At 43.2% G+C, this 16,684-nt stretch overlaps 1 protein-coding gene across 1 annotated transcript in view; it reads right to left on the bottom strand.

Annotated features, from left to right (window-relative positions):
* usta (uronyl 2-sulfotransferase a) overlaps positions 1-16,684 on the bottom strand; it is a 93,461-nt gene that overhangs the window by 60,033 nt on the left and 16,744 nt on the right. The window lies entirely within an intron of this gene.

Below are 16,684 nucleotides of genomic sequence, written 5' to 3' on the forward strand. Positions count from 1 at the left end.
CTAGTCAGCAACACACAAGAGGAGAAAAATTCTTTGACTCAAAGTTGAAAAAAGTGCCAAAATCTATGTAATTGCTAAGCATTATAAGATATAAATAATGGTAGACCCTTTTACAACAACAGCAGCAGCAGCTACACTTCAGCAGCCAACCCATTAAAACCAACCGCAACTGGGCAACTACTCGGCCTCTGTTGCTTTGCACCAGCTCTCAACTCACAAAACACACACCAGATGTGAAAATGCATCATGAATAAATGGCTGGGCCCCAAAGCTACGCACAATCACCACTGATGACAAGTGCCATACACAACTGGAACTGGAAGGGAAAACTAATGGGCTTGGAGAGTAAATTAAGTATTTGTTGTGAGATGTTGCTCAATTAGCACCAGCAAAATGTTCTCTCTCCAAAAAAGCACATTAACATGTCTCTCATGTAGTTCAGACGAGTGGTTTTATGAATACAAAATGGCTGTTTAATTAGCTGTGCTGATGGCTGAGTACGACCTGAAAACATACAGTATGTGTTCATCTTAAGACTCAATTATACCATGGACATATAAAGAGAACTGGATACATGACGAAAGTGGGCCTCGTTTATTCCTATTAAAGTTACTTAGTGGCACATAAAGCCTGAAAAGTTTAATGTTCATGGTATTAAATTAACTGAATATTCCGCATTGTGGGGCCCACAGAGCAAGTGCCCTAGAGACTTTGACCAGTCAAGCGGTTAACCTTCAGTTTGGTGCCCTGCTAACGTGAATGGCAATTGAATGATTTAATCTTGTGGCTCTTCTCGTCTTTCGAAATGTAACGGACCAAATGGATCAAATCACGTTAGCGAAAGTAATTATTTCATGGGGGTTGTGATGCTCAAAAAAGACTAATCCACTGATTTACAGATGTCTGTTTCACAATAACTCAGTAACTCAAGCGAGTTACTTCCTCAAGCGGGGAAAGTATCTCAGGGTCTTGTTCACAAGTGAGGGTAGAATGGAGCGTGAGATGGATCGGCGGTTCGGTGCAGCGTCTGCAGTGGTGCAGGTGCTGTGCCGGTCCGTCGTGGTGAAGAGGGAGCTGAGCCAGAAGGCAAAGCTTTCAATTTACTGGTCCATCTATGTCCAAATGCTCACCTATGGTCATGAGCTTTGAGTAGTGACTGAAAGAATGAGATTGCGGACACAAGGTGCCGAAATGATTTTCCTCTGTGGGGTGGCTGGGCTCAGCCTTAGAGATAGGATAAGGAGCTTGGAGTAGAGTTGCTGCTCCTTCGCATATAAAGGGGTCAGTTGAGGCAGTTCAGGCATCTGATCAGGATGCCTCCTGGGCGCCTCATGTCTGAGGTGTTCCGGGCACGTCCCGCTGGTAGGAGGTCCCGGGGCAGACCCAGAACATGCTAGAGGGATTACATATCTCATCTGGCCTGGGAACACCTTGGGGTCCCCCAGGAGGAGGGGGACGTCTGGGGTGCTTTGCTTGGCCTGCTGCCCCCGCGACCTGGCCCCCGATAAATGGATGAAAATGGATGGATGAATGGATGATTCACAATGTAAGTCTATGGGAAAAAGTCTTTTTGGGTCCCATGGCGTTACATGATGGACACTGTAAGTCCACATTTGGCCACTATTTAATATTGGCTTTAGGACTGTTCCTGGGGGCTTGATTTATACTCCCACATGTTGCCCACATACGTGCGTCCTTTATGCTGGCATAAATACATCCAATAGATGGCGCTAGAGGGCAGGGTCAAAAGTTTTTTACAACAACAAACATGTCGACATAGGAGTAGGTCATAATAATGCACCTTTTAACAGAAGCAGCATTGTAGACGGTGGTGGTCTGTGAGGCTGTTAAATACGTCGCCACGTTGACGGAGAATTCATTTATTTATTACAACCGTTATGTTCAATTCCGCCATTTTTAATATGTCTTCATCGCCTCCTACAGTTGTATCTCGCTTAGAATATACTACACTGCCCCCCTGATCTCTAGTGGTACTGCTTTGTTCTGTCCCCAACTGTAAGCTCTCAGAAAACATGCACAAATATAACTGTATTATATTTAACGCTGTGCATAAATGAGCCATTACTAGATCTTTGAAACTGGAGTTTACATCGAGCATAAATCTTGTATTAACCACAACATAATTTGGCCTTTATGTATGATTAAGATTAAATAGAAACAATTATTTTGTTGTTTATACCAGTGTTCACAATGTCTTGAGGGGAAGCTTGTACTGTAATGGCCTTTAAATTCACCACCGCATTGGCTCGGCTGCAACCGGGACAGAAGGTTCAGCCTGAGTGAAAGAAGCCAGAAAAACACCCTGCTTTAATTGTTTGTTTACAATACAGCTCCCTTGGCCCTGAGCCTCAACCAAGCTTCACTTTTTCAAAGGATCTATCTTCTTTTTTTTGGCAGCACAAGCTTGTTTATCGCTCTGTCATTCTGTTTATCCCTGTTTTTGGTGATCCTCCTGGTCATCTAGGCTCTGTACGGAACCAAGTGCTGACCAAGTGACTTTCTTGTGAAATCTCACAACCATCTGATATGATTGTTTACTTTTTTCATTACCAGCGGGAGCAGAGGTTTTCCCTAAAAACCCAGAGTGTGAAGTGGGTACCGTTAGAAAGAAAAAGGAAACAGAGTGAACTGACAAAAAATGATAACAATGTGTTTGTACAACTCCTTTCATCATGACAGTGTCGACTGAAAACGGACAACAGCCAGTTGTGGTGTCTGTAAACAATCTACACCCCTGTTTGAGGATTCAGTGGTGGTGCTGCTGAGTCACAAATGAGGCATGCTATAGATAAATATGGAAAAACACAAAGCTGGGTGCGCACTCATGCCTAGCTGCACAATCATCACCAAACCAGATATTTTCAGACTGCTGGTGAACCAAATCTTAACGTGTATTTTGTATTTCTGCTGGCCTGTCATGATGTTAGCCAGTTCTTTTTTCCGCCTCCGCTGCGAACAAACGACAAAGCAGCCATTATGAACACTAAGGGTGAGCAACTCCCGCCGTTACGTGCCAAGAATCATGGCTTTATATGTTTAACTGTTCCACACGGATGCAAAAAAATGGTTCATGAGTCTTAAACCTGCAGGCTTTCTCCCACTGTGTGTGATTTCACACTGAGCTATCTGCTTGCTTTAGGTTTCATGCTTGGATGTGCATGTAGCCACTGAGAAAGCCTGGAATCTGGAAGACCTGCAGTGTGCTCTATCACAGTCGCACAGAGCAGCGCGCTTTAACCCCACAGCCAAGGACACACATATGTAACACATAGTCGTAAAAACAATCACATCTATGAGGAGCCTGAATGAGGCCATGACATGAATCAGAACTTAAAGGAGCAGCTTGACATCTTGGGAAATACACTTCTAGGAATTCAGACCCCAAATGACAATTCGTGGATCCATTACTCAACCCATGTTACGTTGAATTTGTGAAGTAAGCTTTGTTTTTAATGCATGCCTCCATGGTGAACAAAGAATCCAAAAACAGAGAAATGAACTGATTAATTGAAGTCACGGGGGTCCACGTTTAACAACAGAAAAATTATATCAAAACATCAGCTCATAAACTCTCACACAACTCGTGCAGTATAATCCAAGTCTCATTTATCCAGTTGTATGCTCAGCACTTCTCAAACAGACAGCTCCTTTTTACACCAGACTCCACTGACAAAAAAGTAATTTTACCTCACTGAACACAGGAGCTGCTGGTCTACCACTGCCTTGATTTATGTTATCCTGTGACTTGAATGAATCCGAACTAACCCTTCAAAACACCAAAGTCACACAATAACACAAAAAAACAGACTGATCAAGGCATTACTGTTTTTGTCAACGGAGTCTGGTTTTGGAGCAAAGATTAGTTTCACTTTCAGGTTGTAACAAAAATGTATGTGTTTAGGAAGTACTGAGAATACGACTGGATGAATAAGACTTTCATTATACTGCACAAGTCGTGTGACAGTCAGTTAACGGATGTTTTGATAAAGTTCGGCTGTTGTTTAATGTGGACTCCTATGACTTCAGTTCATCATGAATTTTCTCTGTTTTTGGATTCTTCGTTCACTGGAGGCATGAATTCAACATAAAATGGGGCGAGTAATTAATAAACAAATGGTCTTTGGGGCAGCTGGGATGAGAATCAACACCTCCAAGTCTGAGGCCATGGTCCTCAGCCGGAAAAGGGTGGATTGCCCACTCCAGGTCGGGGGGTCCTGCCTCAGGTGGAGGAGTTTAAGTATCTCGGGATCTTGTTCACGAGTGAGGGTAGGATGGAGCGGGAGATTGACAGGCTGAACACAACGCTGGAGCTAGGAGAGAGTGAGCTTAGCTTAGCTTAGCTTAGCATACAGTCAGGACTAGCTGTATATTCAGCATATAAATAACAAACTCTTGGTAAGAAAGCATATAAGAGCTTTTCCCAAAATGTCAAACTATTCCTTTAACAAGTTGTCTCCTTGGTTTTCCCATGGGTTCTTATACTCTAAAGCAGTGGTTCCCAAATGGTGGATGGCAGCCCAAAACTGGGTCACAGGTCCTTTCTGATTGGCCTGCAAGTGACTGGCGAATGTGTCAAGTTTGTAAAAAACTTTATTTTGAAGTACAGTGAATTTCTGGCACAGAGCTTTGATTTTGAAGTGCTGTTTTCGGCTGTAGAGTGACTAACAGACAGCTACTTGACAAACGCAAGTATGACGCTGAATGTATTAAACTGTGTGGACCTTGAACTAATGACTAAGGAGATTTTTGGATCCTGAGACTGGACCTGTCGGGAACCACTGCTCTAAAAGAATAAAAAAAAAAAGGAAAATATACATGTCTACATACAGACGTTCATGCACATATGCATAACGTCTGCGGTGTGCAATGTAAATCACCTGCTGCCCCGCGCCCTGTGGGACCCTGTGTAGGGGTGTGGATAAAGTTCTGAATGGAAAAGAGGAAAGACGCAGACTGCGGGCAATGAAAGGAAGAGGGAAGACAAAGCACCATATGACAGAGGGATCACAAAGAGCTGAATTGCTACAGAGGACCAGAATTCCTCTGGGTTCGTCACGTGACGGAAGAGTCAGGAAAAGCAGCTGCCGTAGTCTACGGCGTCCACAGCACGGAAATGAAAAGAAATGAAAAGAAAGAAAGTCCGGAGGGGGGGAGGGACAGACAAGAGGGAAACAGGAACAAATTGTTATCAAATCAGTTTGTGAGCCCTCAGCGGAGGTCAGCAGAAGAAGATGAATTGCACTATCTGGCAGCTAGAGCTTCCTCAACGGCCTCAAATGCCTTCAGCAGAGGAAAACATAATGATTCCAGCAGAAAGCACATGTTGATTCACAGACAGACAGTAGATACAGTGCTGTATATATAGCACACACACACACACACACACACACACACAAGGACTGAAATAATAACAGTACATATTAAAATGTTCCTCTGCCTAATGATAACTAAAGTGATTATTCGTGAAAGACAACGGAAATTAAGAACCAATACAATGATTATTAGCTACAATTATTAAGCTGTATACTGCCTGTAGAGTGTGATGGGATTTTATTGCTTCCTGACAGGAAGTGCTGGCCCAGGGGCTCCACCAGCTGTGAGAAAGACCCTTTTCTGGTGGATGATGACAGGAGAGGCATGCATTCCTCTGTATATTGTTATAAACTGTGGCAGATCTTTAATCATATCAACATGTGTCAATGTGTGTACGTGTCAAACAAATGCAGGTCAAACACTCACAAAGAGACGAGCTATTTATTTTGATGCCTCACATCTCAAATCTAACATCTAATCCCTGTCTGTCCCTGCAGCAGCAGCAGCAGCAGCAGCATCGGCAGAGGTCCTTATCAGTCTCTGCTCACCAGCGAGCATGGAGGGGACGGTGCAGCAGCTTGGCCCTGCAGAACAAACAGACTGCATAAAGAGAGCCTGTGTGGTGCTAAGTCTCACACCGGAGTGAGGGACAGAGGAGGAGGAGGAGGAGGAGGAGGAGGAGGAAGAGAGAGGCACTTTAAGAGAAAAATAAAGGTTTGTGGGAGATAACGTACGAGGTAGACAAACGAGCGATGCTCAGAGAAATGATGAAATGGAATCAGAGACTTTGAGTCCAAAGAAAGTTGGGTAGTTGAAATAGCGTTCTGGATAGCCTTGTCAAAACTGAGACCATGTCATAAAATATTTCCACAGGGGGAAAAAAAGTGAGAGCTCCACACAGTGTGTGACTGTGGTCCACTGGAGCATGCTACTTTTCTCATGGGTCCTAACAATAGACCTTTATGGAACTGTTTGACATAGCAAGGTGTGATTTCAGCACAAAGATGATCCATTCCAGACATGTGATTTATTATGGCAACACATTAGGGTCAGTCTCTATCATTGGCTGTCAATTAACAAGACACATTAGCAATGCAATGGATTCTTTTGGTATTAATATCTATCATAGTCAGTAGGCGATTCGTTCAGTTCCGTCTTTCGTTTGTTCTTTAGCCCTTTTATAGATAAACATTAAGTTAGTTCAGGCAGGACACGATGTCAAGCTCAGCTCACATCCCAGCTACATCAGCTGATCTCAAACAGCCCAATCAACTGATGGAGCAGCTGATCGATGGAAAGGAGCCAGCTGATAGATCACATGATTACTTTCTATGCAACCAATTGGTGAATCTCATTCAGGGTGCCCTATTTAAACTGCTCTGGCCTGCCTACTGTTGTTGCTTCCTCTGCAAGCCACTTTGCAGCCCACCTCCACCCCAGCTCCTCCTTTTCATGCTGTGTCTGACTTATCAAGTTCATTTCTGTTTGTTACTCATGCTGCTCTGGTCTGTTCCCACCTCAGGCTTTCCTTGTTTGCACGTGGAAGGGCAGGGAGGTTTGCTCTCTCTGCCCTGAGGCTTTCTGTATAAGCATGTGGAAGGGCGGAGAGGTGTGCTCTCTCTGCCTTAAGGCTTTCCACGTAGGCACGTGGAAGAGGCTTTCCCAAGGAAAGGCAGAGAGGCCCAAGAACAGAGCCATACCACCAAATATAATACTGCAAAGCAAATAAAGCTTTATTGTACTAAAGTGTTTCTGACTGTACATGATTTAATACATTTTACAAATAAATTTGTGGAAGTAACTGTGGGATTTTAACATTTTGAATCATTTAATATTCTTTAATAACATCAGATAGACTAAGATCAGTAGACAATTTGAGGGGGACGAAGGGGGACGCTATCCCCATGTGCAGTATTATATTTGGTGGTATGGCTCTGTTCTGGGGCCTCTGCATTTCCTCAGGCCTACACAGAAAGCCTCTTCTACGTGGCTATGTGGAAAGCATAACGCGGAGAGAGCACACCTCTCTGCCCTTCCACACATCTGCGTGGAAAGCCTTAACGCAGAGAGAGCAAACCTCCCTGTCCTTCCATGCGCCTACATGGAAAGCCTAAGGCAGAGAGAGCAGCAGCAAAGAACCCTGGGAACAGAACAGAGCAGCATCAATGACAAACAGAAATGACACTGATAAGTCAGATATAGCATGAAAAGGAAGAGCTGGGGTGGAGGCAGGTTGCAAAGCAGCTTGCAGAGGAAGCAGCAACAGTAGGCAGGCTTTTACACCGTTAGATAACAAAGGAGCCCTTAAACTGATGCGCTGAGGCATAAAAATAACTAAAAACCTGAAAGCCACAGCCTACTGTATATAACAAAAACATCATCATCATCATTTGGGCAGCAATTCCCAAGTCTTATTCACTGTGGAAATAGTAAATACTAGTCGGTCAAATAAAGTAAAACGCAGCCTCAATGACAGCAGAAATAGATGTGCAACAGTGCATAAACTGCCTCCACAATAAACCCCAAACACATCTGTAGAGATGGCAGTTTCATAAATAGACACATTCACCATAAAATGACAGAAGCAATCCGTCGAATCAGGAGTCAGAGTCAGAAATGTTTCTACTCGCTGCTCACAGGAAATCAGACCAGGAGCGAGGCCAACGCTGCTCAAAGATACATCGTGTCCGAATGCCAGGGAGTTTTCCACAAATGTTCAATAGCTGATTTACTTAAATGACATAATTGCTTTGCTTCAATCTCCCTAATACATCATCATTATAATCGTAATTGGGTAATATTTTTCTTACCTAATTACCACTTTGGAAGAATTAAACTCTTCCAAACCATTACTCTCCCTCTCCACCTTTGACGGTTTTCCACACACAGATGCAGTCTGGCTGCCAACATGCCCACGCTTGTTTGTGTGTTTCTGCAATGTTTCATAAAGCATTTAAAATATCCATATGTGCATGCACGCTCTGTACTTTGCATGTACCTGATGTGCATCTTGGAGCATGTGTGTGCTTTTCGCATGTATACCCAGAGTCCGTGAAACCCCAAACCTCTCACTAATTACACAGTGGATGGTGGCAGAGCCCTGGCCTCCGTGCCTGCATCATCTGTTACATAAATACCCATTTGACGGAAACTGCTGTCAGGCTCCATCGTGGTCTGCAGCGCTGGTCAGTGCCAGGTTAAACCACCGCTGGACCGAGACGCTGCCACTCCCTTGTTTTGTGCTTGGTCTGTTCAGGATATATGAGAGACGGTGTGAAAAACATGAATGTGGAGATGTGAGTGAAGAACAGAGTAAGGTGTACGTGTGTTTGAGCATTCGATTGCATGTACAGCCTGTGTGTGCTTGTGTGTGTGCGACAGGAGGACAGAAAGGGAGAGAAAAAGGTGAAATGTGTCTGTGTGTAAGTGTGCAAGGACATTTCACAGTGCCCGTTACCAGAAGCCACAGGATGTGCGTCTGCAGCAGACCACCTTGCACCCCATGACATCATCATAGTGCCTCCTGTAACTCAATACACACACGTGCACGCACACACACACACTTCCTTACATGTTATTTTTTCCCTACCATCATCAGGTGCCAAATAAAGTGCATTTGCCATGTGTTGAGCACATGCTGGTGACGCCGATCTGCCCCGGTGAAGAAGAGGAGAACTTTAACAAACTTTTTGAATAGCAGTCAAGGTATCACGTATCGTGCTTGCATAATCCAAAACACGTTTACTGTCTGCGCTACAAAGCACCCCGGGTGAACCAATTCTCTTTTTAATATGGAAATAAAACGCTTTTATTTAACTGAAGCGAACAATCTAAATGTGGTGGCAATGTTTGAACAGTTTGGTGATAATGCAGTGACAGGCGTTTGGCACTTCACTGGACCACAGTGGCCAGAAAGAGAGCAAAGAGCAACAACCGAGCAATAAACAACAGATGGCAGCTCTCACTTCCAAGAACAGCAAAGTATTTATAGATGAAGCCTTTGAAACAGGCTGCATACTGCAGTAACAATCAGGGCATTTTAGAATCAATCCAACATCGTCATGAATCACATTTAACGGCAGAATGTGAGAGCGAGCTGCAGTCTGTACTGTTGACCGGCACCAACAACAATAATCACATCCAAATACATAAAACTACAAGATAAGAGGGGAAAAGACCCGCTTTGTTTTCAGAACCAGATGTAATGGAGGATGTGAAGAGACTTGGTTGAGGAAGCAGTGGTAGTGTGTCTAGTTAAATTAGCACTTGTAGGTTGATTCACGCCCAGGGTGCTTAACATTTAGAGACAGAGCTGATAAACGCCTGGACACATGAAAGCAGCCGCCTGCTGGAGACAGTCATGTAGGTGTTTGTCAGCAAAGTGTATTATGAGACAACAAGCATACATATCATATTAAAGTCCAGTCGACTGACTCACGCTGACTGTGTGATGTAACAGTGTAGAGAGGCATCAACTACGATCCAGCTTGAGCAACACAGGAAGTTGTATGGATACTATTTTCATCACCTAAAACTGTCAGTTGTTGTAAAGGGACATTAGCAAATGCCAGGAAATTAACTCAGACTAGTTTCTTCAATAAAGTGAGGCTTCAGTGTGGTGTTAGATGAATCAATGTGATATGATTATACATGTGTCTGTGTATGTGAATGTATTGATGTTTCATGTCAGCCCGACACCATCCTAAGACAGTGTATTGTTTCCTATCGTATACATCGAGATATTAAATGTGAAATTTCAAAGAAACTGTGAGGTGGAAAGTGTGAAATCAAATAAAGATAATTATAGGAAAAAAATAAAGAGAGGCTTGAAGGGTCTGGACCTCAGTGGTGGAACTATGTAGATGAGAGAGACAGAGAGAGAGAGAGAGAGAGAGAGAGAGAGAGAGGGGACAAAAAACAAAGGAAAGAAAACAGACAAAATTAAAGAAAGAACAAAAAGAATGAAAGGAAGAAAAAAATAAATAAAGAAAGAAACAAAAAAACAAAGAAAGAACAAAAGACAGAAAGAGGGAAAGAAAAATGAAAGGAAAAAAAGAAAAAAATGAACAATTAAACTAAAGACAAAAACAGAAAGATAGAAAGAAAGAAAAAGAGAAAAAAGACAGAAGGACGAAAGTAAAGAATAACAAAAAAGAATGAAAAAAGAAAGCAAGAAAGAAAAAGAAAGAAAGAAAGTGAGAAAGAAAGAAAGAAAGAGAAAGAAAGGAAGAATGATGGACTGCAAGAGATAATGAAAGGAAGGAAGGAAGAAACAAACAAAGACCAGAAAAAAAACAAGAAAAATGACAGAAAAAAATAAAAGAAAAATGAAGAAAAAATAAAAGAAAAATGAAATAAAAGAAAAATGAAATAAAAATAAAAGAAAAACAAAATAAAAATAAAAGAAAAATGAAATAAAATTAAAAGAAAAATGACAGAAAAAACAAAGGAAAAAAGAAAGATAAATGAAAGACAAAATACACCAGAAAGACAGAGAGAAAGATAGAAAGAAAGACAACATACAGTAGTAAGAAAGAATAAAAGAAAGAAAGACATACAATAGTAAGAAAGAATAAATGAAAGACAGAAAGAAAGACAACATACAATAGAAAGAAAGACAGAATAAAAGAAAGACAGAAAGAGAGAAACAAAGAAAGAACAAAAGAAAGACAGGTCTGAAGCTTAAATGCTTCCTGTCCCTGCTGCCTCCTTTAATACCCACAGTATAATTAGTGTAGAAAGACAAATATCAGTGTTGATTGAACCAACAGGCCCTGATGAATATTACATCTACTGGTTTTGATAAAGCGGCTCATCATGTAGCTAATAAACACTCTAATGAACAAATGCCTCTCTGCTGACGTGTTCGTTCTGACACAACAAACACACAGTTAGCCTCTGAGCCTGGCTACACGTTGGTCATTCCTCCTTCGCCCACTCCTGTGCTTTTTTTGTTGCGCACTTCTCTGGCACTGAAACCTAAACCACAAGCTCTAAAGGAGAAGCAATGAAGAAATATACACTTATTATGGGCCATTAGGAACCCAATTTTCTTCATAAAGTGGGTTTCCTTATAGTAGCAGCAGAGTGCCAAGTGTTTTCCTTCTCTGTTTCTCTTATTAGAGGCAGGAGGAGGCCTGAGGGTGCTAAATCTCCCTCTGCCTCTGCTGCAGGGGTTACATATCACATCTCGGTTAGAGGCAGCACACTGAAACCCTGTACAGCACTCCCCTGCTGAGCCACACACTCACGCACACACATACACATACAGCTACTGCACACATGCGGCGCAAGGCAGAAGCAAACAGACACAGCATCCACACGCCAGCGCTGTTGATTCATGCTAATGCAGGCCTGCTGGAGCTCCACGGTGTTAAGGTGAGGGAAACTCTCTCACCCCTGACTGGCCTCTTGGAAACATGGGCATGGCTTCAATTTCAGACCAAACACTAGCTCACAGAGAGAGCTGCGGCACCAAATAGGCAGCTTTCATTCATAAACACCATCTGATGGTCAGCTCATTGTCATTTGAGGGCGGCTATGATGATTAACTCGCAATCGCGGTCTGGCAGTCTGCCTCTGAATGGTGAGGATTCATTCATGCTCTGCAACTGGCGTGCATTAATCTTTTTGCTTCTTCTTGAGAGAGGGAGGTGTGGGAAATGAATGCTGTGCTGAATTCTGGGATGGTATGGGAGCAACAACGCAAACAAACGCCAGAATAGAAGCTACACTGCACCCACACCCTCATTTAAACTCACTGGTTCAGTAAGAGCTGGGTCCAAGTCACATTCAAAACCTCAACATGTCTCTGACATTCTAGAGACGTCAGCACCAAACCACACAACAGCGCTCCTCATGCATGTGTCCAACTGTACTTGTGGCCCGCTCATGATCATTTCTGTCCATACGCTGCCGGTCACAGTTCACAAACTCAGACAGTCTGTGCTGGCCTGTAATCAATGTGTCATGTTGCTTTCAGCTTGGCCTATAAATACGCGAGCAGGAATCTGTCCCACTCGTTAAAGATGGTAGTCTGGGACGTGACATTGTCAGAGGGATTAAAGGAAAAGGAAGAGATAAAGATAACAAGGCATAGAGGAGATAAAGGGAGTCAAAAAGTAAAGGACATCTGGCTAATGAGGAAACAATGTGGACGCAGACGCTCTGCTCCTCCACCTGTTTCCCTAAGAAGCATTTAATATTCCGAAGCACAGACGTCAACCGGGACGCATGAACTCCTCGAAAGCTGGTTTTAGCAATGTGGCTTTCCATCTCTGTGGGGCAATGCAGCTGGGAAAGCTGGGAATTGTTTTGTGGGAGGAATAACCCACATGGGCCCAGTTTCTGCTGGTCCCTCAACCCCTTTATTTAGACCACTGGGATCCTTTACTCTTATAAATAGACAGGCAAAGAGTCATACACCACAGTCTATATTAACATATGTTAGTCACACATATGTGACTGAGCGATGTGTGCCTCTGCATTAATGAATGAGACCATTGATGCTAGGCACAGGTCGGAGGTTTTCTGCTACTGTACTATGAGTACCTTTATTCACTTTAGGCAAGCATCATTTTGAAATACTTTTACTTTATTTAGGTTTACAATTATCATTTTAAAGGTTAACTGTGGTATTTTCCAACCTGGACCCTATTTATCCAGTACTGAGTGAGAGTGCTGCAGCATATCCACTCAGAGCAAGTATGTATCGTCAATTTACGTCCACTAGAATTGCTTGTTTTTGCCACTGACAGGCTCAGATTGTTATTCTAAGTGTCTGACAACATTATGGAAAGGATCCCTACAGAGACAGACCTTTTCATTGAAGAGTAAGATCATTTTTGTTTCACCAGAAACAGCTCTGAAATCACCATCGCCAAACCCACCAGACTCCATTTAAAAAATAGTCATTTTATCATATCAAAGCACACTTCATTCAAAGTAAACAGAAACAAAATAAAACTCACAAAAATCGTCCTGGCTCGTCTTCCAACTGTTTCAACAATCTCCAGCTCTGGTTTGGTTGAAATAAATCCTTAATTTACCCAGTTAGATGTGACATATCCGGCTCTGTAAATGCTTAAACTACTATTTATTTAAATGGAGTCTGGAGGCTTCAGCAGTGGTGGATTTCTGGGCTGTTCCTTGGTAAACAAAAATGATCTTACTCTTCAAGGTCTATCTCTGTAGGGATCCTTTCAAAAATATTGTCAGTAGGGTTGGGTCAGTATGAGGAAAAAAAAAAAAAGGTCCGGTTTTTGTGAAAAACCGCATCATGTCGGTAATACCAGATTTTTGCCACTTGGGGCACAATTGACTCATTTAAAATAAAAAACGACCATACACTATGTTTCTTTTATTCCTTACAAATAAATCTGCAGGTTTAGCTTACTCAATCAGCGCAAACAAGGGTTGCCTCCTTCGTCTGGCTCAAAGCCAAAGTGTTGCCATATTGGCGCATTCTTTGATTTCTTCAAAACTAAATTGTCCATTATCGACTCCCTGTCACTGTTAAACAAACTCCAAGCTACAGTAGTATGGCGCATGCGCACTCGCATCCCCTAGCTCAGTCCCCGCCCCTCCCCCACCCCCCTCTCTCTCTCTCTCCTGCTCGCTGTGCGCTTGGCGAAGAGGCAGACACAGGTGCTCACAGACTTGGGTGTACTATAAATGGAGCGGACTCCGTCATGAATGTCTGCAGTCATTCGGGCTTCCATAGTCGAGCGCACTTCCGCGTTGTAGTTTCCTGTAAAAATGTCCATGAAAAATCCCCGTAATGTGAAAAATACACGCCGAGCAGTCTTTTGTGTGACACTGGTGCACGGAGTGGAGTCTGCGTGGTCGTAAAATTTGAGCTTTGCGTGCACAGGGCTTGCGGATCTCCGCGGAGTCTGCTCTGTGTACATTCCGCCCGGGTATGTTTTTGTAAAATGACGTATGCAGTCCAGTCGGTCTCAAAAAAAAAAAAAAAAAAACGGTCCAAGACGGAGTACCGAACCGAATTGGTATTACCGAGAACCGACCCAAACCTAGTTGTCAGATGCTTACAATAATAATCTGGGCCTGTCAGTGGCAAAAACAAACACTTTTAGTTGACGTGCCTCAAGTGAGACCATGGCTCTCTCACGGAAACCAGTGGATTGCCCCGTCTGGGTTTGGACAGAGTTACTGTCTCAAGTAAGGGAGTACAAGTATCTCAAGGTCCTGTTCACGAGTGAGGGTAGAATGGACAGTGAGATGGATCAACGGTTTGGTGCAGCGCCAGGCCATTGTAGTACTTTACTGTAATTTACGATTTACTGGTCCATCTATGTCCCAAACCTCACCTATGGTCATGAGCTCTGGGTAGTGACTGAAAGAATGAGATCACTGATATAAGCGGCCAAAGTAAGTTTCCTCTGAAGGGTGGCTGGGTTCAGCCTTAGAGATAGGGTAAGGAGCTTGGACATCTGGAGGGAGCTCAGCATAGAGCTTCCTTTGCCTTTGCCTTTGTGGTTCGGGCATCTGATCAGGATGCCTCCTGGGCACCTCCTGTTAGAGGTGTTCCGGGCACGTCCCACTGGTAGGAGGCCCCGGGGCAGAGCCAGAACACACTGGAGGGATTACATTTCTCATCTGGCCTGGGAACGTCTTGGGGTCCTCCAGGAGGAGCTGGAAAGTGTTGCTGGCGTGAGGGACATCTGGAGTGCTTTGTTTGGCCTGCTGCCATTGTGACCTGGCTCCAGATAAGCGGATAAAAATGGAATGGACACTGCAGCATTCTCACTCAATACTTCACCAGTGTCAAAAATTGTCATCCCCATTGGTCACATAGCCACAAAAACATGGGAAAATAGGTTGAAAAACACCAGAGTTACCCTTAAAGTTGCTTCATACAGACACTCTGCTACTCACTACATTTATCTGACAGCCACTGTAGAGTTTCTATATTGTGTCTACCAAGACTTTACTTACTAAATATGTAAGCTTTCCAATAAATAAATTGTTGTACAGACAAGTAGCTCCACTACAATTACAGCAACTAAATGCAGCTTAGATATTCATGTACTGGTAATAATATTACATATATAACGATATACGAACTCTTGAAGCAGCCATGCTCCAAAATGAGCGGTGCAATTTTAAGGTAGTGCATTTGTTTTGAGTACTACTTTCACAGTCGGTTTACTGAGCTTCAATTTTGTTTTGTGAAGTAAATATAACCAGAGTAAAATTAACAATGCCTCACTTTTCATGATCATGTCCACATGCTGCTCTATGAGGGCAGTGAATTGTGGTCATTGTAGTTCACTGGCATCACTTCAGCGCTGCATTCTTTAGTTTAACTACACCAACAGGAAACACCAGGCGTATAAATCCAACACGGTGCATCATAACACTAGAAATAAACAAAAATTACCAATTTTTTTCTCCTTCTTCTGCATGTCTTGTATGTTTACTACAAACTAAAGCACCCTGGGCTGCCGTCTGTGAGTGCAGGCTCCAGCAAAGCGTGGCCTTGAAGATGGAGCCTCTCTTTAATTTAGCAATGTGGGCTTACGCTACGCTAGCTGGTGGTCAGCGGTTCGCTCCAGCCCTTCAGAAACACCTCATTAGAACCGACCGGCTAATTATAGGCAGGCTGACACGGAGCTACATGCTAGAGCCACGATGCACAACAACTTGTTATGAAACGTACGAGAAGAGCAGGGGGAGAAAAGTTGTCGGGGTCATCTTGAGAGTCAAGGGCAGAGGAGACACTCGAATGGGGGAAGATAGATGATGATGGTTTCCGAGCTATGAGACGTGTTTTTTTGCTTTTGGATAGACAACGAAGAAAATTTGCAATAAACAGACTGGCTGATGGAAATGGATTGTAATGTTTCCTGATAGCTCCCAAAAGTCTTTTATCACTTCTTTTACTGTATTTTGAGACTATGTGTTCCCTTAATACACCAACAGTCATAAACAGACATTGTTTTTTCCTCTCAGACAGTGAAACAACAGTCATTTACACCAACACATTACATAAATCTGCCAGGTATGTCTTGGCATCGCCCTTTACAGCAACTTTTAAAAGGACTGCAATCAGCACACATACCAAAGAAAGCAGTTGTACAAGCTCATACACACGTGGAATCACTGGAGCAGTGACACTTGTTTACATGTCGGTCGGCAAACTCTCCCTCACAGATAAAACACGCATAAACAATAAGCACATGCACATGAATGGGCACGCTGATGGGCGGAGGAAGATACAGGGGAGCTCGGAGAGACAGTGGTTTTGAAATCCTGCGGTTGAGTATGTAATGGAACTGCATGTAGTGATTAGAGACACAAACCTTCCAGCTGGCACCACCACACAGCC

Source organism: Epinephelus fuscoguttatus, linkage group LG11, assembly GCF_011397635.1.
Source record: "Epinephelus fuscoguttatus linkage group LG11, E.fuscoguttatus.final_Chr_v1".
In the NCBI taxonomy this organism is placed as follows: Eukaryota; Metazoa; Chordata; class Actinopteri; order Perciformes; family Serranidae; genus Epinephelus; species Epinephelus fuscoguttatus.